This window comes from Petaurus breviceps, unplaced genomic scaffold (genome assembly GCF_028583685.1).
Source record: "Petaurus breviceps papuanus isolate PSGF00001 unplaced genomic scaffold, PetGlider_PUasm1.0 76, whole genome shotgun sequence".
Classification (NCBI taxonomy): domain Eukaryota; kingdom Metazoa; phylum Chordata; class Mammalia; order Diprotodontia; family Petauridae; genus Petaurus; species Petaurus breviceps.
This window is the reverse complement of record NW_027186473.1, coordinates 20241939-20266670: the sequence shown is the minus strand read 5'-3', so window position 1 is coordinate 20266670 and position 24732 is coordinate 20241939. Positions and strand designations below refer to the sequence as shown.

The following is a 24732-nucleotide window of genomic DNA, read 5'->3' as shown; positions in this document are numbered from 1 at the left end:
ATATCTATGGGAACACTGGCAATATTAAACAATATTAAGGGCTGGCCTCAGGTCCAGCTGTCCATATATCAAAACCCATTTAGAATTCCCATACAGACAGAGCTTACGATGCTAGTGGAATTTAGGCACAAAATACAAATCAAATTCACATTTGGGAAGAGGAATGTCATACAGAAGAAGGCAAATCAAAATGTTCTATAGAAACAGATAAATGAAGACACCTCTCTGTCTCTCTGTCTCTGTCTCTCTCTGTTTCTCTGTCTCTCTCTTTCCGTCTCTGTCTCTCTCTGTCTCTCTCTCTCTCTCTGTCTCTCTGCTAAGGACTCCTGCTGAGGACTGCCAGGGGCCGGAGCTGCTGGGAGCGCGCTTCCAGGACGCTGGGTGGTTGCTGTGTGTGGGGAGAGGAGGACCTTTGCCTGAGGTAGCCTGTTCTGTTTTAAAGGCTTGAAAATGTGGGTGCTTTCTACTTTATCTACCTGTGCCAATATCATAACTACTCTGATGGCTTTCACTTTCTGGTTTTGGGACTCAGTCTTTTGGTATCTTAATAAATTTTCTAGTTTATTTCCTCATATGGCAAACATGACATATTTTGTAATGGATAATTATATCAGCATATTTGTAATCTCTATAGGCATTGTGAATATGGCATTGCTGATACACTCTCTCTGTCTTTCTCTCTCCCCCAACCAATGTTGAAAGCAAAATCTCGAAAATAAAAATAAAATAAACTTGCCTTGGTTTAAAAATTACACCTAAGTACAACAAAATGAACCTGGTCATTTGTCTGAGCACTTAGTCAATGCTCAAAGTTGTTGATGGACTGATGAAATAACTGGAAAGATTTACAGGATGTGAAGTTGAAAGACATATAGTCCTACATGATTTTGTTTCCAAAAGACTAATACCACCTATTTTCATTTTCAGTTGATAGTGTGAGGTAGAAAGGAAAGAATTGAGGAAAGCAAGAAGCATTAAAGAGTAGATATACAACAAAAGGGTTAGATTATCCATGAATTATATAGGGTTTTGAATAGAACTGAGTGTTGAACAGAACTCTGGTATTTGGCTAAAGGAGCTTGGTTGCTGAGTTCCATTGTTTTCTGTCTTTAACTCTTCTCATAAGTGAGGCTAAAATAAATGATATAAAAATCACCAGAAGCCCTATTCCCTAAAATTTTAACCTCCCTAAAATCCACCTACCATATTTAATCATTTATATTAAACAAAGAAAAGTAGTACAGAGCCAGAGGAAAACCACTAGTCAATTTGGGAGGGAGCAAAGGAGAGGGAGAAGGAAATGGCACAAACATATGATGTCATCAGTGTAAAAATCTCTTGCCATTGACACAGCTTGACAGCTGGTCCCGTAACTTACAGACCTAGAAAACTGCCTGAGACACTGAAATGTTAAATGCTATTTGTATGCAGCTAGCATGTTTCATAGGGGACTTAAAACTAGGTTTTTGTCCTCCCTATAAGTCCTGACCCATCAAATCTTTCCATGCCTCAGTGCTCTCTGCCAGCCCACCACCACTGCTTTGGCTTCACTTTCATCCATTCCTTTTTTTGGCCCAATAGTTAACTGGTTAAACTTTAAAGTTTCCTTTAGCTTCTTGTTTCCAGCTTTGAGAGAGGAGGCACATAATTCCTGATTCTTTGGGGAGAAAGATCCCTCAGGGAGAGAAAGACTCCAAGAAGAAATTACCATGTAGAGGGACTGGCAGCTCACTCATGTCTATCCCCAGCTTGCTACATTAGAGAACTTGGGAGATTTATCCTTCAGGTAATATCTGAGACAATCTCTTCTGGTTGAGCTGAGATATCTCATTCCCAATGGAGGACCTCAGTCATCTGTATATTGTCTAGAATATTCTGCTCAATATACTTTCTCTGACTTCTTTTTGTTATCAGCTTGGGAAAATGTTGATTTGCTATTTGCTACACGTGTTCTTTGTAGAACTAGCATAGGGGTGGGGGGAAACACCCTCATTCTATATAAAGGGATAGTGTTCAGGAGCCTGCTTTGAACCTGAAAAAAAAAATCCCTATGCTAACAATATACAGGGCAGATAGATATAGTTCTAGCCAGATTTCTCACCTCTCTGAGGAAAGTAGAATGGTTAGCCTCTGGTCCCAATCTCCAGTTTTCTGCTTCACCTCCAAATATTCATTCCTCTGTATTGGCCGAAGCCTGATGGACCAAAGTGGTTACACACGAGCTACATGGGCAATATAACACATCTTCACTCACTCCTATAGCCAAACAGAGTTCCCTCAAATGAATTTCTAGGTTCAAATATTGTCTTTTACATATAGTATATGTGCAACTCCTAGCAAGTCACTTAACCTTTAATTACCAAAGAATCTCTCTAAGCATCCAAGTTGCACTGAAGAAGCTGGCATATGTGTGTATGCATGCATGTGTGTATGTATGCATATATGTTTTATACATATGTATGCATATGTTATGAATATGTGCATGCAAAGCCTGACTTGGTCATTGTTTGGGCCCTGATTGGTGCAAAGTGAATATAAATAGCAATTGTTTCTGTTTTAGCTAGAAACTGTGAGGGTCTTCCCCTCCCAGATTGTTTTTTTGTTGGTTTTTTGTTTGTTTGTTTGTTTGTTTTGTTTTGTTTTTGACTAGATAAAGAGGCCTCTGCCTCATTTCTTACCTAGCCTGAATTGCTGAATGCTCACTGCCTCAATCAAATTGAGACTTGTTAAAGAACTTGACTTAAAAAGGATAAGGTCTCCCACTGCATCCAGGGCCATCTCCATTTGTCCCGATCTAGATCTATATTTGACCACTGGACCCATATGGCTCTGAAGGAAGCCAATGGCTTTGCACAGCTCTTACTCATTTAAATCCAGTTCACTTGCATATCATGGCATCATCAGGCCTCTTCAAGAACAAAGGACAAACAACAACGACAATCTTGCCAATTTGTTTTATTTTTGGTTGTGACTTGCCATTCTTCATCCCAAGATTAAAATTACCATCCTTACTCCTTACATGCATGCTTCTGAATGGTGCTGGAGATCATCACACAACTTTGCTGATTAGGTTTATTGCACATTTGCTATCTTTTTCCTTTACTAATCTAGGCAATCCTTTTACCCTTGCTTAATTAATTGCATTTTGATAAAAGTTGTTTTGACCTTTCTATTATACTTTCAGTTCTCCAATAATATAACTTCCTTCTTCTCATGAGAAAAACAAAAAAGACCTCCTACTTTACTGAAAAAAAAAATAGAGGGCATTTTCTGTGATCTCCTTCTTTTTCCCTAATCTACATCTCACAGCCCCTTAACATCATCTTTGATTCATTCCTTCTTTGCTGTAGCCTCCCTGCTAAGGTCAGCCCATCTAATAATTATATGTTCATTTCTATATGCCTCCTTGACCTTATCATTCAACTGAAAATGTTTTCCCCAAAGGTACCAATGACCTCTTTTATTTTATTTTTTAATTTGGAACTTAAAGAAATAGCATTTCCATATGTACAACAGGACAAGAAAAAGAGTATTGTACATGCACATAAAACCATGAGTCTCCATTTCATATCATTGCTTTAAAAAGTATATGATAAATTCCATATGTTAGCTTAAAAACTCTATTTGTTTTTATGATGTTCTTTCTATTCTCTTTTGTACATTAAAAAAAAAATTCTGTGACCTTGGACAAGTCACTTAACCTCAATTGCCCTTCCTTAGCCCCTCTAAAAAGCAAAAGAAAAAAAAAAGAAAAAATAAAATTATTTTTAAAAAAATTCACTCTCATTTGAAAAGGCATCACTATTGTTAATACCATTTGCCCAAAATTCCCTCCATATTAAAAAAAACAAACTTGTGAAAAATAAGGGTGAATCCCTCACAGTAGCTATGTCCATACATGTATATGTACATATATATGTATGTGTATGTGTATATGTGTGTGTGTGTATATATATATGTGTGTGTGTGTGTGTGTGTGTGTTTGTATTTTTATCTTTTCATGCACCTTGAGTCCATTACCTCTTAGCCAGAAAGTGGATAGCATGCTTCATCAAAGGCCCTCTGAAGATGTTATGGGTCATCTCTTTGATTACAGATCTTAAATTTTTTAGAGTTGTTTTCCTTTACAACATTGTCAGTGTATAAATTGTTCTCCTAGTTCTGATTTCATTCAGTTCATTCTTCCCAGGATCCTCTGGAAGTTTCTTTCATAATTTCTTACAGAGTAATAATATTCCAATATCTTCATACAGAACATTTATTCATCAATTCACCAAGTGATAGGCAGTCCCTTAGATTCCTTTGTTTTCTTCTCTTTTTCTTTTCATTTCCCTTTCAGTCACAGGGAATATGTTTTACTTGTAGTCACTGTTGAGGTTTGGGATTTAGGGATGCTCAGGAGCCCAAAATATTGACACACTGTGTCCTGCCAAATGTATTTGACTCAAGCTTTCCCTCAGCCAAAGTAACATGAAGTTTATTAAAAATTTGCCATAATGGGTAGACTTTTAAGAAGCTTAAGTATTTGTGATTGTATTGTATTTACAAGCTGGCCAGAACAATCTGACACAGACTGAGGCTGAGCTAGATTGAATCTCTGCCTTCATGGAGGCAAGATGGATCTTATATACAGAAAGATTGTGGGAGGAATCTGATGGGTGACGGGATCCCAATAGGTTCAGCAGGAACCCTGATCTTATCTAAGACCAGAAAACCTGCAATATCATCTGGAAAGAATTCAAGGTCTCAGGCTTAATTGGAGTGAGAGTTGTAGAAGTTTATTGTTATGCTTCCATGAGAAGTGGGCAAGAGTCCTTTAGGGGACCTGCAAGTGAGAGGGGTACATGCTTTTACCTTTAAAGGGTAGGGCTGCCATTGTCAGGGCTGACCAGATGGGAGGGGCCTCAGTGCTTAGACAAAGGTCAGAGCTGACCAAGAGGAGCACGTGAATAGATAGTTTAGATAAGATTTGGGCCAGGTTGAAGGAGACAAAGGGCAAGGACAAAGGAGGGTGTGGGCCAGGCCCAGAAGAAATGAAGAGATTAAGTAAGAACAAAGGGGTCACAGGGTGTTGCCTAGGTGGAGTGTGGGATAGGGAGAAGGGGCAGATCTCAAGGGTGGGAAAGGACAAATTGCAGTTACAACTTCACAGACTGGTTTTACAAGTTGGTTTGACCTAGACCCCAGGTACCCCATCAGAATCTAGGGGTGGGGTTTGGGGATATTCTTGAGGTGAAGTCTTAGGAGGATCTTTATGAGACTGAGGTCAGACTCCAGGATTGGGATTAAAGGTGGGAAATAGCTGAAGGCCACCTGGAGATGACAGACAATGGAGGGCTAGGCTAGTTTAAGGGTAACAGATTTGGGTATAGATATTTTAATAGGATTAAGGGTGGGAAGCAGCTGGACAATGGAAGGCTAGACTTGGTTAAGGGTAACAGAAATTTGGGCCTAGTAATAAGGAAAGGTTTATGGCCTCAGGGAAATGCCTCATTAAATTGGAAGATTCAAGGAGAGTTCAAAGGGGTTCCCTGAGCATTTATCCCATCAGTCACAAGCAAAATTTGTGCTATGGATAAGGCCAAAATTCCTTACTCCATATTAGCATTCCTCTTAACCACTCCTTTCCCTTTCCCCACTTGTTTCCTTGTTGTTTGATATATCTCTACACAAAAATGTGTGTGTGTGTGTGTGTGTGTACCTACTCAACACTCTTTTGTCTGGCTGGGATAAGAGTGAACTTCATAGAAGACTCCTCCAAACCACACAGCCCTTCCACAAAACCCTTCCATTCTGTTTACATGCTCTTTTCCTCATACAACTCAATCATGCGAAATGATGGAAACATCTTTCACTTTGTTTCTCTTCTTTACAGGGGTGTATTCCTTTTATCTTCCCTCTTTTTCTCATCTTAACACCCTCAAAACAAAACCAACTATTACCTGCTTTTCTATTGTTGTTGTTTTTTTTTATTTGATTTTATTCCCTCAGGTCCTTGAAAGACTCTAAGGTCCTAGAAGGACACTTTTTTTCCTCCTATTAAAATGTTATCATGGCATAATACACAGCCTATTCCAATTCCTCAAACATTTACCTTTCTAGGTTTCTTATGTTTGTTCAAAGTTCCTTCTCAGCTCTGGCCTTTTCACCAGAAATGTTTCAAAGTTCAATCAAGACCTATTTTCCCCCTATAGAATTATACTCAGCTTTACAAAGTTTTTCCTGTATTTACATCATGAAAATAGCATTTTTTGATCAAATATTTCACAAGATACATTTCCCTCATTAAGAAACAAACATCCACAGCTGTACACACTAAAAATACTGGGTGGAGTTGGAAAGTGATAATTAGGATTGGGGATTTGAGATTTGACAGATATCTTAAGCACTATACCAGGTCCAAAAGTGATTCTGCCTCTGAGTTACTAGATAAGAATGAGACTGGTAATGAATTTAAAGAACAAAATAGAAAGCATCTCTGTAGAGCTAAATGAAGTTTTCTTTTAATGAAAGAAGAGAAGGTATATGCACACACATACACATTTTTATATCGTTTCCAAAACCATCTCACAAATCAATCTACTACAGGCAACAGGAGCATCTATACAAGACTGCAAGGAAATGTTTTTGCTCTCTGGGGCTCAGTTTCCTCATCTGCAAATTGAAGGCATTGGACTGGATTTTCTCTAAGGTCCCCTGCAGCTCTAAATCCTATGATCCTCTAAGCCAACAGAATGTGAAAACAGCTAATCCTGTTTCACAGTAAACATAAACCCACACTATGCTCTCTAAAAATGGGCTTTTCTCCCTTCCAAGTGCTGGAAATGGAAAGAATTTGACAGTGTCAGTTGATACCAGAAATCCATAGCACAGAAATGACCAAAATAGAAGGCTTGGACTAATTAAACTAAGAAGAAGGGCTAGTTATTTAAATTTCAAGGTCAAATTATGGATTTTACCTACTTCAGAGATATTCACAATGAAAATAGGATTAGATGAGGAAAACAGAAAATGTACATAAAGTAATGAATAGGGTAGATTATTCCAGAGGTCATCTATTCATGTTCATGAATGATTGAAAAGGTCAATCCCAATAGCCTTGGACACTTATAATATTTCATTTGATCTTCACAGCCACTCTGTAATGTAGATACTGTGAGTAGAGGTATAGAGAAGTTAAGTAATTTAACCAGGGGCACAGTTGGTCTACTCAAATCAACTTCTTTTAGTACTCTATAAAACTAGTACCTTGAAAAAGCTATTGGTGTGTTAAACAAGTTCATTATTCTGAAGGTTTTGCTTATTTCTTTTTAAAAATAGTTTCATTTCTCTGAAAAGCACCCTAAGTTTTCTGTTTGAAAGGTTATCAAGTTGGGCTTTCTAGATCTCTTATTCTTCACAGAGCAATTTTCAGGGGTCAGAGTGATGAGGTCAGGGAAGCATAAAATGTAGAGGTATAAGGTTAGGGGTGCTCAAGACCCCAAAGTGCCAACACATCAGGTCTTGTCAAATGAATTCAACTCAAGTCTTCTCTTAGCCAAAGAAAAGCAAAGTTTATTAAAAGTTTCCCCTTAATGGGTAGACTCTTAAAGAGCCTCAGTATCTGTGATGCTTGTGAGGAGGTATGGCTCTGGGAGCCCCCTTAACCTCTCCTTGAGTCCTTGAAGTACAGGCTCTGGGAGCCTCCCTTGGACTCTTGATTAAATTGTCTCATTTGAAGAGGTATTTTACTGACTACTAGCCTAGTTACTAGCCTAGCCCTCCATTGTTCATCTACCTCCCACCCTTAATCACTCATTGACTTCATTAACTCCTCTGAAGACCATCCTCAAACTCCTCCTCTAGATCGCCCCTAGATTCCTTCCATAACCTTCTGTGTATAAGACCCCAGACCCCATGGCACACCATAGAAGTGTTAGAGCACCATAGAATGCCACAGAAGAGAGGACCTAGCACAGACTTACTCTGTGTCCAATACAAGTGAACTTTTAATAAATTTTACTTTTCTTTGGCTGAGAAGACTTGAGTCAAACAGCAGGACCTGGCATGTTGGTATTTTGGGGTCTCCAGAGCAACCCTAACCCTCTTAGTGGGTACCCACTTCACTTGTACTGGACAAGCAGGCCAGAATCATGTGACAGAGAGTGAGTCTGTGCTAGATGCCTCATGGAGGGAAGATGGGATCTTATATACAGAAAGGTTGTGGGAGGAATCTAGGGGTGGTCTAGGGGAGAAGTTTGGGGAGGGTCTTCAGGAGGAGTCAAATGAAGTCAGACTCCAGTGATGAGAGATTAAGGGTGGGAGGTAGCTGGAGGCTACCTGCAACTGAGACAATGGAAGGTTTGGGAGGATCAAGGGTGGGAGCTAACTGGACAAAGTAGGGCTAGGCTAGTGTGTGGGACCAGATGACTCTTGCCTGAATAAAATAAGCAGAGATATCTCCAAGTAGAAACAGGAAGGAATTATTAAATTATTTCTTCTTGCAAGAAGGGTAGACTTGCTACTAGAGGCAGTCTAGTAGGAGATGCAAAATACAAAATGCAAAGTCTGATTATATACCGAAAGGACCACCCTTCCCCCCTCCACCCTTTTTGTTGTCCTATGTTCCTATTAATCGAGAACTTAAGCTCACAGTCCGACCACAAAAATCTTGCTTGCATAGCAGGTAAATGCCACCATTATCAATATGGATGCGAAAGCAGACAGAATGTCATCAGTATCAACTTAGATATAAAAGCAGAAAATGAATATTCTAACAATATCAATATGGACATGAAAGCAGACAATATTTTATAAATCATGGGGGTGTTAGGACATGGTGACTTGCCCGGAGTTCTGCAACACGGTCTCCAGTTTTATATTTGTACAGGTCAGATGGTGGTCAGTGGAAACAAGTCCAGGACATCTGGGTCTATGGTTAAATCTAAAGGATCTGTACTTTCCCCTCCTACACATTAGCTTAGCTTAGCAAAAACTTCAAGTAATGTCCAGGGAAGTAAGGCAAGGGTCCCAGGCACCCAAACTCAAGCCTGGGCTTCTGGCTACTGGTTGTAAACCTTGCTAGATCTTAGGGTACAGTAGAAACTGAGGTCTGGGGTCCAGGCAATCTATTATTAAATCATTGAGAAGTCATCACTTTTATCCCACTCACTAGTAACAAAGGTTTGGGCCAGAGGCAATGAAAGGCTTATGTCCTCAGGCAAATGCCTCTTCAAATAGGAAGATTTGATCAGAGTTCAAGGGGGTTCCCAGAGCCTGTACCTCATCAAGAATTGGATGGCTTCTTGACTCAAAGAACTAACATTTTTCACTCCTCTCCTACTCTGGGAACTGCTCCATATCAGTTTTGGTGTCTTCTACCAGACAAATTGCTCTATTGTAATATGCTATGGCTTACTGGTAGGGAAAAAAAAAAAAGAAATGCCCTCCATCCTATAGATGAGAAAATATTCCCTCTCAAGGGGCTTCCATAGTTGTCTCCATTTGCTTGTAGGGGTAATAATACTCCTTTAGAGATGCCTCCTACTTCACCTGCCTTGCTCTAGGGTGTTTCTATGTTGTTTTATTATTGTTGCTTTGTTTTGTTTTGAAGGACTACCGGCAGGGGGTCCAAATCTTTAATCAATGGCTATAATTTCATCAGTTTTGAGGGGAGAATTTCCTTACACTTCATTTAAGATATTAGCAGCTATTTCGTTGTTGTTAATTTTCTATTCCTTATGGCCTTACATTCTTTGATTTCATTGACTTGAATGGGGGAAGGTATCTAAGGGTCTGCTGTTCAGTTCCCTTCACTAAATTTGCAGTACCTAAAAGGTTTCACAATGGAGGGAAATAGGGTGGAGGTGAGAGGCAATGAGTGAACCTTACTTTGATAGGATTTGGCTTGAGGGAATAACACAACTGGATATGTTACCCTACAGGAAAGTAAGGGGGAAGAGGAGAAGAGAAGAGAAGGCAAATTAGGAGAGGGAAGCAAACACTTTTTAAAAGGGACAGAGTCAAAGTGAAGAAGTTTCCCATAAAGAGGGTTAGTATTGCTCTGGAGACCCCAAAATACTAACATATCAGGTCCTGCCAAATAAATTCGACTCAAGTCTTCTCTCGCCAAAGAAAAGTAAAGTTTATTAAAAGTTCGCTTTTATTGGACACAGAGTAAGTCTGTGCTAGGTCACTCTATGGAGCTCTCACTATTCTATGGCATTCTCACAAACGTGAAGACAGGATGGGGTCTTATATACAGAAGGATGTGGGAGGAATCTAGCAGTGGTCTAGGAGAGGAGTTTGGGGAGGGTTTTCAGGAGGAGTTAATGAGGTCAATGAATGAGGGTGGGAAGTCTCTGGAGGCCACCTAGAGACCACAAACAATGGTGGGCTAGGTCAGTTCAAGGGTGGATCTGTAGGGTGAGAAGTCTAGTCTAGTAATAGAGGGTAGAAAGTCTAATAACTGACTTGCCTCATGCAAATGCCTCATCAAATGAGATGATTTAATCAGAGTTCAAGGGTCTCTACCTCAAGGACTCAAGGAGAGCTCTAGGGGGCTCCCTGAGCCAGTACCTCATCAAAAAGAGATAATAAGAGTAAGTAGGGGAGGGAGGGTTAGGATGGAGGGAAGTATAGTTAGTCTTTCATATGACCATTATGGAAGTGATTTGCATAACTACACATGTATAACTATATTGAATTGCTTACCTTCTGAATGAGATTGGGTGGGGAGAGAATTTGTAACTCAAGTTAAAAAAATGGTTTTTACATGCAACTGGGAAATAAGATATACAAGCACTGGAGTATAGAAATCTATCTTGCCTTACAAGAAAGTAAGAGGGAAAGGGATTGGAGGCAGGGTTATAGAAGGGAGGGCAGACTGGGGGAAGGGGCAATCAGAATGCATGCTATCTGGGGTGAGAGGAGGGGGGAGATAGGAAGAAAATTTGGAACTCAAAATCTTGTGGAAATGAATGTTGAAAATTAAAAAGCAATCTATTAATTAATTAATTTTAAAAACTTAAATATAGAGCTGGTAGTGTTGAGGTTTAAGGCTAGGGGTGCTCGAGACCACAAAATACCAACACTCCAGGTCCTGCTGAATGAATTTGACTCAAGTCTCTCAATCAAAGAAAAGGAAAGTTTATTAAAGGTTTGCCATAATGGGTAGACTCATAAGGAGCCTCAGTATCTGTGATGCTTGCATTGGACAAGCCTCCAGAATAATCTGACACAGAATGAGTTTGTGCTAGATAATTCTCCAGCTTCCATGGAGGCAAGACGGGCTGATATAGAGAAAGGTTGTGGGAGGAATTAGGGGTGGTCTAGAGGAGGAGTTTGGGGAGGGTCTTCCAGAGTCAAATGAGGTGAGACTCCAGTAATCAGAGATTAAGGGTGGGAAGTAGCTGGAGGCTACCTGGAGATGAGAGACAATGGAGTGCTAGGCTAGTTTAAGGGTAACAGATTTAGGCATAGATATTTTTGGAGGATCCAGGGTGGGGACTAGCTGGACAATGGAGGGCTGGCTAGTAAGAATAAGAGAATTGAGCAGAGTTATAATGAAAGGCTAATGGCCTCTGGCAAATGCCTCATGAAATGGGAAGATTCAAGCAGAGTTCAAGGGGGTTCCCAGAGCCTGTACCTCATCATTAGTAATCTCAGAGGTTACCTAGTGAAAACCCCTCTTTTGACCAATGAGGAAATTGAGACCCAATAAGCTTAAGTGATTTGTCACAACACAGGGACTATTAGAAATGAGTTCTCAATCAAGGTCCTCTAGCTCAAAATTCAGTCTTTAGATTTGAATTATATATTTGAAATAGAAAACTGGAAAGAACATTTCATTTTTAAATTCCCCCTAATTTGTATTTTAAATGAAAAAAAGAACAGTTTTTTAAAAAAGACTTGGGAACAACTTAAACACTTTGCTTACTCAAAAAATGACAGAAACATTCTTAATGTTAAATATCCACTTACCACAGATAGTATCCAGCAATAAATTTAATTGAATATTCATGCCAGTAAAACTTTAAGCTAAATAAACAAGATGCTGACCTTGACACTTAAAGACCTAATTACAACATCCAAAGAGATAATGGTCTATTTTTCAAAGTCAACCTTTGTGAGTATTCCACCACTTTTTTTTATTGAAAAAAGCTTATTCCAAGAAAACTAGGGAAAATGGTTTATGAATTTGTTTGAAGTGACCACATATGTCAGGGTTATGGTATTGTAATGTCAGAAAACACAAATATGCTAAACCTTGGCTGAAGGGCATTTTTCTGACATGCTGTTTTATTATTATAATAAATATTTCTCTATTAAAATCTCATTGTCTTTTAATCAAAAGTGTTTCTAGGTTGTCAGTGTGTCTCTCAGGAAATATCGTAAGTTTAAAATTGTTTACACATAAACTACTACTTTTATGTAAGCCTTCTTTGTACCAAGTAATTGAATGCAGAAGTGTCTGTGAATCCCAGGGTAAACCAACAAATTTTCTTTCTCTTGCCTTCTGTCCTTACAGTGTCTCAGTTCTTTTAGAAAACATTTTTCTTATTGCTTTCATTATTCTGAGTCTAATGGTTGAAATTACAAGGACCAAAACTCATGATTTAATAGCAGGAGTGGATATACTTACTGATAGGTCTCAATTTTAACATTTCTTAATTACCTACTGTATTCAAGATACTCCTACTGCTGGGAGAGATACAAAGAGAAGTGATATATAGAGACATGTTAGGAAAGAAATTAAGTCATGTCCTAGAGCAGTGGTATTAACTCAAATAGAAATAAGGGCCACAAATGCATCTATAAGGATGCCTGCAGGCTACATACTGACTTAGTTTTTAAATGCAATGTTATCTATGTTTTATTGTATTTTTATATATTTTATTAAATATTTCTCAATTACATTTTAATATGGTTTGGGCCTCACTGAGGAGTGTTGTAGGCACCTCATGTTTCTCAGATATTTGGATAAAGGAAAAAAAATATGACTAAACAAAAGATAGAGAGGATCACAGAAGGCAAAATGGACGATTGTGATTACACTACATTTAAAAGTTTTTGAACAAACAAAAGCAACACAGTCAAAATCAGAAACAAAGCAGGAAACTGGGAGAAAAATCTTACAGCAAGTTGTTTTGAGAAATGCCTTATTACTCACATATATATATAGGGAACTAAGCCAAATTAAAAAAAAAAAGATCCATTCCACAATTCATATACAGTCAAAGGATATGAACAAGTAGTTTTTAGGAGAAATTAAAACTATTAATAGTCATATAAAAAAAAAACCTTCTAAATCACTAATAATTGGAAAAATGCAAAGGAATACAAGTCTTATGTACCAACCTCTTATTTGATTGGCAAACAAGAAAGAAAAGAAAAAGAGCAAATAGTGGAAAAGATGTAAGAAAATAGGTACACCAATGCACTACTGGTTGTGCTGTGAACTAGTCTAACCATTTTGAGAATAATTTCAAAGTATACCCCCACTTAAACCCAACAATACCCTACTACATTCATACCCCCAAAGGGATCAAAGAAAAAAGGGCCTATAAAGTACAAAAAATATATGTTTATAGTAGCTCTTTTGTGGTGGCAAAAAATTGAAAACTCAGAGGATGCCAATCAACTGGCTAATGATGGAAAAAGTTGGGATATACAATTGATGGAATACTATTGTGTTATAAGAAATGAAGAAGTAATGGTTTCAGAAAAACCCAGGAAGACATATAAACTGATAGAAAAATGAAGTGAGCAGACTCAGGAGAGCATTGTACACAGTTAAAGCAATATTATAATGACAATCAACTGGGAATCGCTTAACTACTCTGATCAATAAAATGATCCACAGAAATCCCATAGAACTTACAATAAAAAAAAATTTCATCTCTTAGAGAGAGAACTGATCAACTCTGAATGCAAAAAGAAGCCTATTTTCTTTTGCTTTCTCTTTTTCTTGCTGTTTTTTTTTTCCTTTCACAAGATGGAAGATTTATTTTGCATGACTTCATATCTATAATGGGTATAATATTTTTTGCCTTCTATATAGGTGAGGGAAGGGAAGGCAGGAAAGAATTTGGAACTAAAAATAACAAAAGAAAAAAAGGCTAGAAAGGGATCAGAGGTTTGAGGGGGACTTGGTTATAAATAGCTTTGAATGTCAAGTGAAGGATTTTGTATTTGATCCTGGAGGTAAAAAGGAGTCACTGAAGTTTATTGGGTGGGGGCTGACATGGTCAGTCTGCATTTTAGGATAATCATTTTGGTGACTGACTAGAAGGATTGGAATAGGGGGAGACTTGCAGCAAGCAAACCCACCAGAAAGCCATTACAATAAATAGGCCAGGCATGAGGTGATAAAGTGGTAGCAGCTTCAAAGGAGAGAATGGCATTTATTTGAGAGATGTTGCAAGTATGAAATCAATAGGCCTCAATAATATATTGGTTATGGGAGCAGGGTGGGCAGAGAAATAGTGAAGGATCATGGTTGGATCCTGGGTTGTCAACCTGAGGCATAGGAGGATGGTGGGGCCCATACAGTAATAGGGGAGGTAGGAAGAAGGTTGGGCAGATTTAGGGAGAAAGATAATGAGTTCTGTTTTAAAAACACCTTATGGAATGTAGGCTTAATTCTGTAGTACCAAACACTTTTAATGACTATCCTAATTGACTGGTAGCAGTGTATAAGGAATGACTAAAGAGCAAAAGAGATACTGGAGACAAGGAAACCAGTTAGACCTTTCTGCACTGGTTAAAATTGGGGAAGTGATACTGGATAAAGATACTGGAAATGGGGAAAAAAGAAGAAATATAAATGACATTTGTAGAGCTAATAACAAAAGCTAATGAATGATTAGATATGAGCAGCAAGGGAAGAGTAAAAATTATTTTTATAAAATGATTATTAATCTTAGTGACTAGAAGGATGGTTGTTACATTAACAAAAAAAAAAAAAAAAGCATAAGAAGCAAGATAAGGAGTGCTAAAGATAATGAGTTTGAGTAGCCAGTGTGACATCTAGAGAAAACTATCCAGCAAAAAGTTGAAAATATGTGCCTGTAATTCAGGAGAGTGTTTGTAAGCAAAGATGTTTTCAGTTTTTCATTAATCCTAGCAATTTCTTGGCTTGTCTTTCATAATCTGTCTAGACTACAGTCTAGTCACAGGGCTAGCTTTAAGTGTCTGAGATCACATTTGAACTCATGTCCTCCTGACTCCAGAGCCAGTGCTCTATTCAAGGGGCACATTACTTTCAAAAATATTTCTGGCTTTGTTTTTGCAGCATGCAGTGTTGAGAAAGACAGTTGCCTTCTTCACTTGTTCATTGGAAAGAATGGAATAAATTTTTAAAAGACTGCTCTCCTTAGTAGCTTATCATACTGTTTCCCATAGAACCAATAGCATATGAGAATAATTTGTGGATATGTGATAGCTAAATCCATGGGGATAGGTAAGAAAACTAAGGAAGACAATATAGAGGAGGAAAAATCAAGGGAAGACAAAAAATGAGGAACATCTATATTTTGGGGGTAAAGGTAGAAATAGGGGAAGCAGTAGAGATTGAGAAGACAGAGAAATAAAAAGATAAACAGGGAATTACAAAAACCAAGTTGAGAATGTTGAAAAATGAGAAAAATAGTAATTTGGAAAATATGAAGAATATTTTGGATAAAGCAGCTCTGGTAGATAGGGCTTTGATAGAGTAGTACATTTATTGATGTGAGCAAAAGCCAAATTTGCAGATCAGAGAAGTAAGGTGGAACAACAATTTTTCCAGTAAGAAATTTATCAGTGAAAGGAAGGAAAAGTGTGGCAGCAATTTAAGAGGGTAGCAGGATTGACCAAAAAAGTGATTTGTTTTTAAATGATTGGGCAGAGAGGAGTATTTGTAAGCAAGCATCTGGAGGAGGACAAAGACTAAGGATGAAAGAGAAATAGATTAATTGATGGAACAAGGTTCCAGAGAAATTGGAAGAGGAGTTAACTAGAAGGGAGGGGGGCATCTTTCTGAAGGAAGGGACCATATAACTGAATATACAGTAAAAAGGAATGTTAAGATAACTCCAAATGAAGTAGTAGTTTGAAGAGGTGGGTATGTAGCAGCATGCCACAGACTATTTGTGCCCGACCTGTGTGGTCGGCACAATGTGGTGGGGCATTCTGAGCATGTATTACTCTGATCAGCCACAGTTGGACACATTAAAACTTGACATTAGTGTAATGATGTCATTTGGGAACTCTTTGAGAATCAAGAACAACCAACCAATCAGTAGCAGCAGCAGCAGCACCAGCCGCCGGCTGTAGTAGAGAGTAGTAATTTGAAAAGATTTAGGTTTTTCTAGTGACATCAAGAGGTTGAGTAGAAGAGAAAAGATTTGATACAGTTTTAAATAAGAAATCAGCAAGAGAAGAATTACATCATTGTCAGACAGTTGTTGAGGGCCTAGAAGTTCTATATCATGAATTTCGATCTAGGAGTACAAATAGTTAAAAATGGATGATGCTAATTTGTCAGGGTTAGTAATTGTCAGGAAAGATGTAGTCTTTGTGAGTAAGGATTTCTAGACTTCTAACAAGGACATCTTTGAAATGTTTGACTGCTATTGCAATACCTGCTGGTGGGCCTGCCTGTCACAAGTCTCTCCCCACTTCAATCCACCATCAACTCATTGTAAAAGTGGTTTTCCTAAAGCACATCTGGCCATGTCTCCTCCGCTTCCCCCAGTCCCATTCTGTAAACTCCAGTGGCTCCTTGTCACCTCTTGGATTACATACAAAATCCTCTGGTACTTAAAATCCTTCATGACCTGGCTCCTCCCTACCTTTTCAGTGCTCTTACACTTCACTCTGGTCATGCACTCTTTGACCCAGTAATACAGACTTTCATTCTTCTCTGTGAACAAGACACTCCATTACTCACATCTGGGCATTTTCTCTGGTTATTCCCCATTCCTGGAACACTTTCCCCTTTTTATCTTGGCTCACTTGCTTTCCCAACTTTCAAGTCCCCAATTAAATTGCCCCTTCTATAGGAAGTCTTTCCCAAACCATTTTGTTGCTGGAATCTTCCCTCTGCTTGTTATATCTTATCAATACCGTATATAGTTTGTGCATTTATGTTTGCTCCTTGTCTCTCCTGTTTGATTATGAGCTCTTTGAACACAGACTGTCTTTTTGCCTTTCTTTGTGTCCTCAGTGCTTATTGCAGTGTATGGCATATAGGAGGCACTAAATAAATGTTTACTGACTGACAGCCTGGCTGACTAATTGACTAGGATGGACAAAGAGGGAAATAATATCAAGAAGACTCTGACAGAATAGAGGAAACAGGAGGAGATTGAGAAATTTAAGGAGGAGGTTAAGGAGCAAAGGAGAGTAAAAGCATGTTTAATTGAAATAAAGGATGGGAGAAATTGAATGACAGGAGTCTGTGGTGATAGTAAGGAATGGAGGAACCAAAATATTTGCCAAATTATGCGGAATTTTCAATTCAAAATTATTTATGAATATAAAATCTGAATAGTAAAACCATGCTGTAGTACCCTGGGCTCCATGTTCTCCATTGTGCTTTGTGTTGTTACTGAAAAGCACCCAATATATGTTTCACATACTATCCACTTTCTGTAATCAATAGGGTCTTTAGGGATGTTTTTCATACTCCAGCATTGGCTATATTCTCAGGAAGAAAAGTTAAAAATAAATAGGGTTGTATGAGGGCATTTCAATTTATGTATAAAATACAAGGCTTTTGTTACTATGACTACACCAATACTCTTCTCATATATAAATGATAGCATCACCAAATCCTGTTTAGAATCATTCTGCAAGTTCTCTATAATCAACTTTTTTTTTTTGCCTTTTGAAGGGCAATTGGGGTTAAGTAACTTGCCCAAGGTTACATGACTAGTTTGTGTGTGTGTGTGGGGGGGGAGGGTATTAAATATCTAAGGCCAGAACTGAACTCGGGTCCTCCTGACTACAGAGCCGGTGCTTTACTCACTGTGCCACCTAGCTGCCCCTAGAATCAACTTTTGATATCTGATATTCCTAATGTACATTATTTACCCTATAAATCAGGAACATAAAAAGACATATCAAAAATATAGGGAAACAGGTGTGGCCAGGTGGCTCAGCGAGTAAGAGCACCAGCTCCAGTGTCAGGATGACCTGGATCAAATCCGGGCTCAGACACTTAGCACCCACCCAGAAATAATAACTGGCCATGTAACCTTGAGCAAGTTACTTAACCTCGATTGCTTTAAAAAAATATATAGGGAAATACATATATATATATATGTGTGTGTGTGTGTGTGTATTTTTTTATGGGAAGCCTAGTTTATAATACAACTAAAGTAGCTTCTGTAGTTGGAGAATTATTTTTTGTTTTCATTTGTTTTAATACAAATACTAAAAGTACAAACATGCATATTTAACAAAAAGTAATTAAATTCAGGCGTCCCAAATCAAAATGAATAAATGAAAAATTATTGAGCATTTTCATGTACTAGGCATTGTGCTAAGTACTGTGATTACAAATGCAAGTGAGGAAGACAATCTCTTCTATCAAGGAGCTTACATCCCAATAGAGAAAGACCACACATTATGGGGAAGTGGTGGCCAGGAGGAGTGTTTTGGAGACAGAATAGTGATTGTACTAATAGGAAAATTGATTGACATGACTTTATTAGGAAAGATGGTGAACAGGTGATTACTTTTCTCAGAACTAGAGTTGGAAAAGAGGGTTACAATTGATTTAATGAAGGAATCTGAGATGTTACTTAATGGAAAATGAATATAGAGACATGCTCAGCTATAAGCATTACCCAGGATGCAAAGGAATTCCTATTTGTGTCTAGTATTTCTTTTCTCTCCTTCTTGCTTGGCCAAGTCCTGTAGGAAAGCCTGATAAAGAAAAATTCCCCCACTATTAATTTCTAGAGTCCATAAGTTGCCTCTAAAATACACTAATGTATAAGCCTTCCACAGATGTTCTTGGAAGAGTAATGGAAACGATATCCTTGTCAGTTTACCAGTATTCTACTCAGCACTGTTTAGTGGAAAAAAAAGGACAGCCAGACTAAGTGTTAGGAAAGTCTTGATTGCAAAATGGTAGATTGCAAACTGTCTTGTTTGACTCAAAGTAAATCAACTTTTAAATGCCCTGAGGCAAGACCATAAATGGCAGAATAGTTGCTGATCTCATTTGATGGAGAGTTTCCTCAATAGAAGTTCCCTTTACCAATAAAATCATATGTTTGGACCAAATTTTAAGATAAAATTCCAAGTACGTGTTATAACTATACTTCATAAGATCTTAGTGGCCTTAAGGTTATTTTTTGTCAATAACAGTCATGTCCAACTCTTCATGACCCCATTTGGGGTATTCTTGGTAAAGATACTGGAGTGGTTTGCCATTTCCTTCTCTAGATCATTTTGTAAATGGCAAAACTGAGTTAAACAGGCTTAAGGGAATTGCCAGGGTCACAAAGCTAGTATCTGAGGCCAAATTTGAACTCAGGAAGATGAGTCTTCCTGACTTGAGGCCCAGCACTCCATCCACTCTGCCACCTAGTTGTCCCAAAGTTAAGGTACCTAGATTTGAATCTTAGCTCTCTAATAAAGACACAAACTGGCTATGAAATTATAGGCAAACTCTCTTAGTCTCAGTTTCCTCATGTGGGGAAAAATTATGCTAACACAGTATTTTGAGGAGAAATTTCTTTATAAGTGCTTAAGGGCAGAATAAATATATCATATTGCAGTTATTTTTTAATCAGATGGGATTAGAAAAGAGCTTATATATTCTAAATGAAAACTTATTCTTTTGATTTGAGCATAATATCATAGATCTGCCCCTTGCCTTTCAGACTTACTTCTCCTTGGTGCTTAAAATCAAAGTTAACACTACTCATTTCCTGAGTCCTTCTAAGCTTTGGGAATATGAGATGTAGATATCTAATTTTAATAACAACATATCTGATATATGATCAAACTTCTAATAAGAGTCCATTGAATGTAATTAAATGATGTCTCAACCAAGTTATATTGCTGAGGATTACATTTGAGTGGAAAATCTAGGACTTGACTTATAAGATTCTAAGTAATAAATAAAGTACCAAATTAGAGAGTAGATGTAAAGGAAAATCTTTGTTTCTCTAACAGTCATCATCAAAATATTTTCAGCCATATAAAATAAAAGGGATTGCATTTAACAATATAAAAACTCAACCATATGTTTTGTTTACTTGGTCCATTTGGGTGGAGAAACCTAAATTAACCAACCCAGGGCAAAATGTTCTGATCTAAACCCCAAAATGTTTTGAACTAAAAACTAAAACCACAACTTGAGAAACCTGCCCTGTGTATTATATAATTCTTATGTTTATTGACAATTACTTCAAAATCCACTGTATCATATTTTTCTACTTTAGAAATTGAAGCAAATTTATACAACCTGATATAAGTTTATAGGAAAATAATTCCAAGTTATTTTTTAAATCACATTTCTATTAGAGTTTCACTTTTATCTTTTTTTTTTTTGCCTTATTGGTTTTTCAGCAACCCCATAAATCCAACCAAGTCCAATTAGTAGTGTTTGTAGAAATTTTTGTGTTTTGAGGGAACCAGATGATATTTTTCAAAAGATCTATAGAGTGTCCTTCCAATCTATAGCCCCAATGTGTATAGTTTACCAAGGTTAAGGGAAAAAAAAAACAAATAGAACAATACAAAAAAGTAGAGTAAAACTTCACAAGAAATAAGTAGGAGGAAAAATATACCTTTCTATGTTTGAAAGTAAATGTCTTTAGTCCAACTTCAAAGAATCTGTGCTTGTTAAAGCCTTTGTAGGAAGCTTCATTATTGAATAAAAATTGAGTACATGTGAGTTTTGAACATTATGTTCTCTAACTGTAAAACTGATCCTTTTGGACCTAAAAGTTATTTCAGTTTCTAATTGTCATACAGAATCTCAATCCCTGCTTCTCTGACTTTGTTGCTACTATCCAGTGAGGCATCTTCAAAAGCCAGTATTACAAGCTGAAAATTATTTGCCCTGATTTTCATCAGTATTTATTTGCCTATATATGTGGATGTCATCCTGTTTAAGAAATTTTACTGATCTTTTAATATATTATTTCTGTGTATATTCACACTTCAAGTAAATTGAGTATTATAAAAATTGAGTATATATACATAACAAAATTAATACATATTGCCAATTAAACTAATTGACTAAAATTGGCTAAGTACCAATACAATAAAGTAAGAGATACAAATGTTTTTAAAGGTCATTTATACATCTTGTGCAAACATTGCAACTTCCTGACTGTAAAGTCATTTAAAAATATAGCATTGTGTCCAGGGACTGTTAGCCATCACAACACTGTCATATAGGTTTCAAGTAAGGGAAACAGTGTTCTGTATTTATCCCAAGGGGTCTTATTTAGGCCACAACCTCTTAAGAAAATTTCCATATCCAAAAGAAAGCTTCAACCAGGGATAACAAAGAGATCAAAGGATTACAGGGCAGACACAAAGCTAGATTTCAAAAGACAAATTTTTGATTTTTAAAAGTGTAAAATAAATGACAACCAATGTAAATAAGTTAGGGGAGAAATAGTCTAGTCTTTTAGGTTCCCCTTTTTATTATAACATTCTGTCATTCAAGGAGAACCATGAAGCCTTTTGTGATTCCCCTCACTCCCCAATTAATGGTGCTTTTCCCTCCCATACTATTTTATATCTAAATAAGGTGCCCCCAAATAGGTTTCTGCTCACTGTAGGAAGCTTCATTATTGAGTTTTGAACATTATGTTCTCTGAAGAGTGAAGTGTAAAAATGATCCTTTTGAGCCCAAAAGTTATTTCAGTTTCTAATTGTCATAGAGAATTTAAATTCTTTATATTTAAATTTATCTACTATTGTATTATACAATTACCTTATATTTATTTGTATTTACTCACATTATGTTTATTTTGTATGTACACACATATGGACTTATCTTTCCCCATCTCCATAAGAATTGCTACAGGATATAGCAGAAAGCACCCTAGCATACCCAGGATGGCTGCTAGCACAGGTTCTTTGATCTATTTTTCTAAAGGAAAGCAACTCAAAAAGGGATAATGATCTTACTTTAATCAATCAAACATATATCATTTACCTAGTTCAGGGGAAAAAGTCAGCACCTGGAACTTCAGAGATTGCAAACAGAAGTTACAAGAAAAAATAACACAATTCCACAGACAGGCCTTCTAGCTTTCTCACCATTACATCCATACCTAGTTAGTCACTAGAGAGAGAAGTACCAACATCTGGGTTTTCAAAGCTGGAGAGCTCAATGGCTGCCCAGAATCTCATCTGGTCAAATCATACACCTCTTCCCAAAGTGAGCCCCAAAGCAAAACCTCACCTCAGCGGTATTTTTCTTCTCTAGGGTGAGAGAACATCACAACTCTCATGACACACTTGACTACAAAGAAACAAAAGTTTTGCCTTCCTGAAAAACAAGCCTCCCACCACAGGCTCCAGGTGAGCAGAAGCCTATTTGGGGGCACAGTATGTTTTCAAATAATGAAAGGTCCTCAAGTACAATTTAGGCTTATTAAGGGGCAGGGAAGATCTTCAAATTCCTATTAGTAGTACACAGGGGTAGCTAGGCTGCTCAGTGAATAGGGCACTGGCCCTGGAGTCAGGAGGACCTGAGTTAAAATCTGGACCCATACACTTAACACCTACTAGCTGTGTGACCTTGGGCACATCATTTAACCCCAATTACCCAGTCTTCCCCCCTCCAAAAAAGCAAAAGCAAAAAAAAAAAAAGAATGTGAGCTACTTAATGGCAGGAATTTTAAAAATTCTTATCTTTGTATCCTTGTGATAGTAATGGCAATTAAAGATTCCCCTGTATTGGCTTGGTTTTCAAATTGATTGTGTTAAAACCCAGAGCTTGTTAATCCCACCTGTGGGATGGGCTTGTTGATGTGAAAAGAAAGTCCTGAACTGGGAGGAGCTGGTGATATAGATTTAGAGAGACACTAGAGAGAGGCGGAAGATCTTTTTGGAAGCAGCACCTCGTGGAGAGGGAGAGAGAGAGGCTAAGAGAATTGCTGGTGGCCGCTTTGAATTGCCCTGGACTTTTGAGACCTGCCCCCTGAGCTGCCAAGGACTGAGGAGACATGGATGTTTTGCTGGTACTTTGTCTGTCTGTTTTGATGTTATTTTGCCAGATTTGTCCACTGGTGAAAGACTGTCCTGTTGAAGAAGTCCTGGAACCTGGCATTTGGTTAAGAAGCCCTGAGACTGTCCTGCAGACAGAGAGTGAATACTGTCCACTGGTGAGGGACAGTGCTGTTGTTGCAGGGGTCTGGAGACTGTCCTGCAGACAGAGTGAATACTGTCCACTGGTGAAGGACAGTGCTGTTGTTGCAGGGGTCTGGGAGCCTTTCTGTTGGTTCAGAAGCCCTGAAGAAGGATTTTCTTGTTGTATGTTTACAGAAATCCTGGGAGAGGGCTTTGCTAATGTGTTCAGGGGTTCTAGGACTGTTCTACAGACAGAGGATAAATTCATGAAGGGACTGGCAATGTATCTTGTGGCTTTGCTAAGCCTTGTCTCCCCAGGAACTAAGATTGCTGAGAACTTGCCTCGTGTCAAGATGAAGAAAAGACCTCCATTTGGGTATTAAGTGCTGTGTTTAAACTTGATGTAACTCTGAGGTAGATTCAATTGTGATCCAGGGGTGGGGAACTTTTGACCTTATGTTTGGAAACTAATCTCCATTTGAGAAGAGGGGTTTTGTGGTGGACTTAATTAAGGTATAGCCTAGGGGTGGAGAAGTATTTAGAACAGAGACTTTGTAATTGATTGAATGATTGGAAGGTCCTGGGGTGGGGTAGTCCTTGGAGATTATTTAATCACACTTAGTAAATGCTGTATTTTGAATGATGTCATGTTTTGATCTTCTCTGTTCTTGGTTTGTCACTGAATAAAATAGAGAGCACCTATGCTGGTATTTTGAACCTGGGAAGTTGCCTTTCCTTGGCATTACATTACAATCCTCAGCATCTAATATAGTATCTGGCACATAGTAGGCACTGAATAAATGCTTCTAAATCAATTACAAAATATGAAGCACTCATTATTCTTGGAAGGTAAATAAAAAATATAGAATATTGCTTGAACCTAAGAGGACATGGAGGAAGAGGAAATGTTTAGAAGTGAAAGGCAATGAGAAAAAAGGAAGTCAAGAAGTCTATATTAGAGTTTCTTTCCTTCATTCTACAAATGAAATCAAGAAGTATTTATTCATTGGCTACTATGCCATTATGTTAAGTGCTGATAATACAAAGAGAGGAAAAACAATCCTTGCTCTAGAAGTTTACAATCTAATAGGTAAGACATAATGCAAAAACTTATATACAAACAAGATATATAAGGGTAATTTAGAAGTAAAACTCTGAAGGAAGGTACTAACATCAAGGGGAACCTAGAAAAGCCTCTTGTAGAATAGGGGATATTGGTACTTCTGTCCAGTGATAACTTCAAATGTGAACCTCACTACATTATCCAAGTCAGTTTCAACAATACATCATTGAGAGACTTAAATCTAAATCCAAAATAGCTTTTTCTGCTACAGGATTGAAAGTTACAAGACTTAGGCAGTCAATAAACATATATTAAAGTCCTACTGTGTGCCAGGCACAGTGCTGAGATCTAGGAATACAAAGAAATGTAAAAAC

The 24732-nt window shown here is 37.8% G+C and overlaps 1 long non-coding RNA gene across 1 annotated transcript in view; it reads left to right on the top strand.

Moving 5' to 3' along the window:
• Nucleotides 1-22756, top strand: part of LOC138174740 (uncharacterized) — a 106383-nt gene extending 83627 nt beyond the window's left edge. The window contains exon 3 of the long non-coding RNA XR_011171812.1: nt 22430-22756. This is a non-coding gene — a long non-coding RNA (uncharacterized lncRNA). The remainder of the gene's footprint in view (nt 1-22429) is intronic.
• Nucleotides 22757-24732: the final 1976 nt, after the last annotated feature.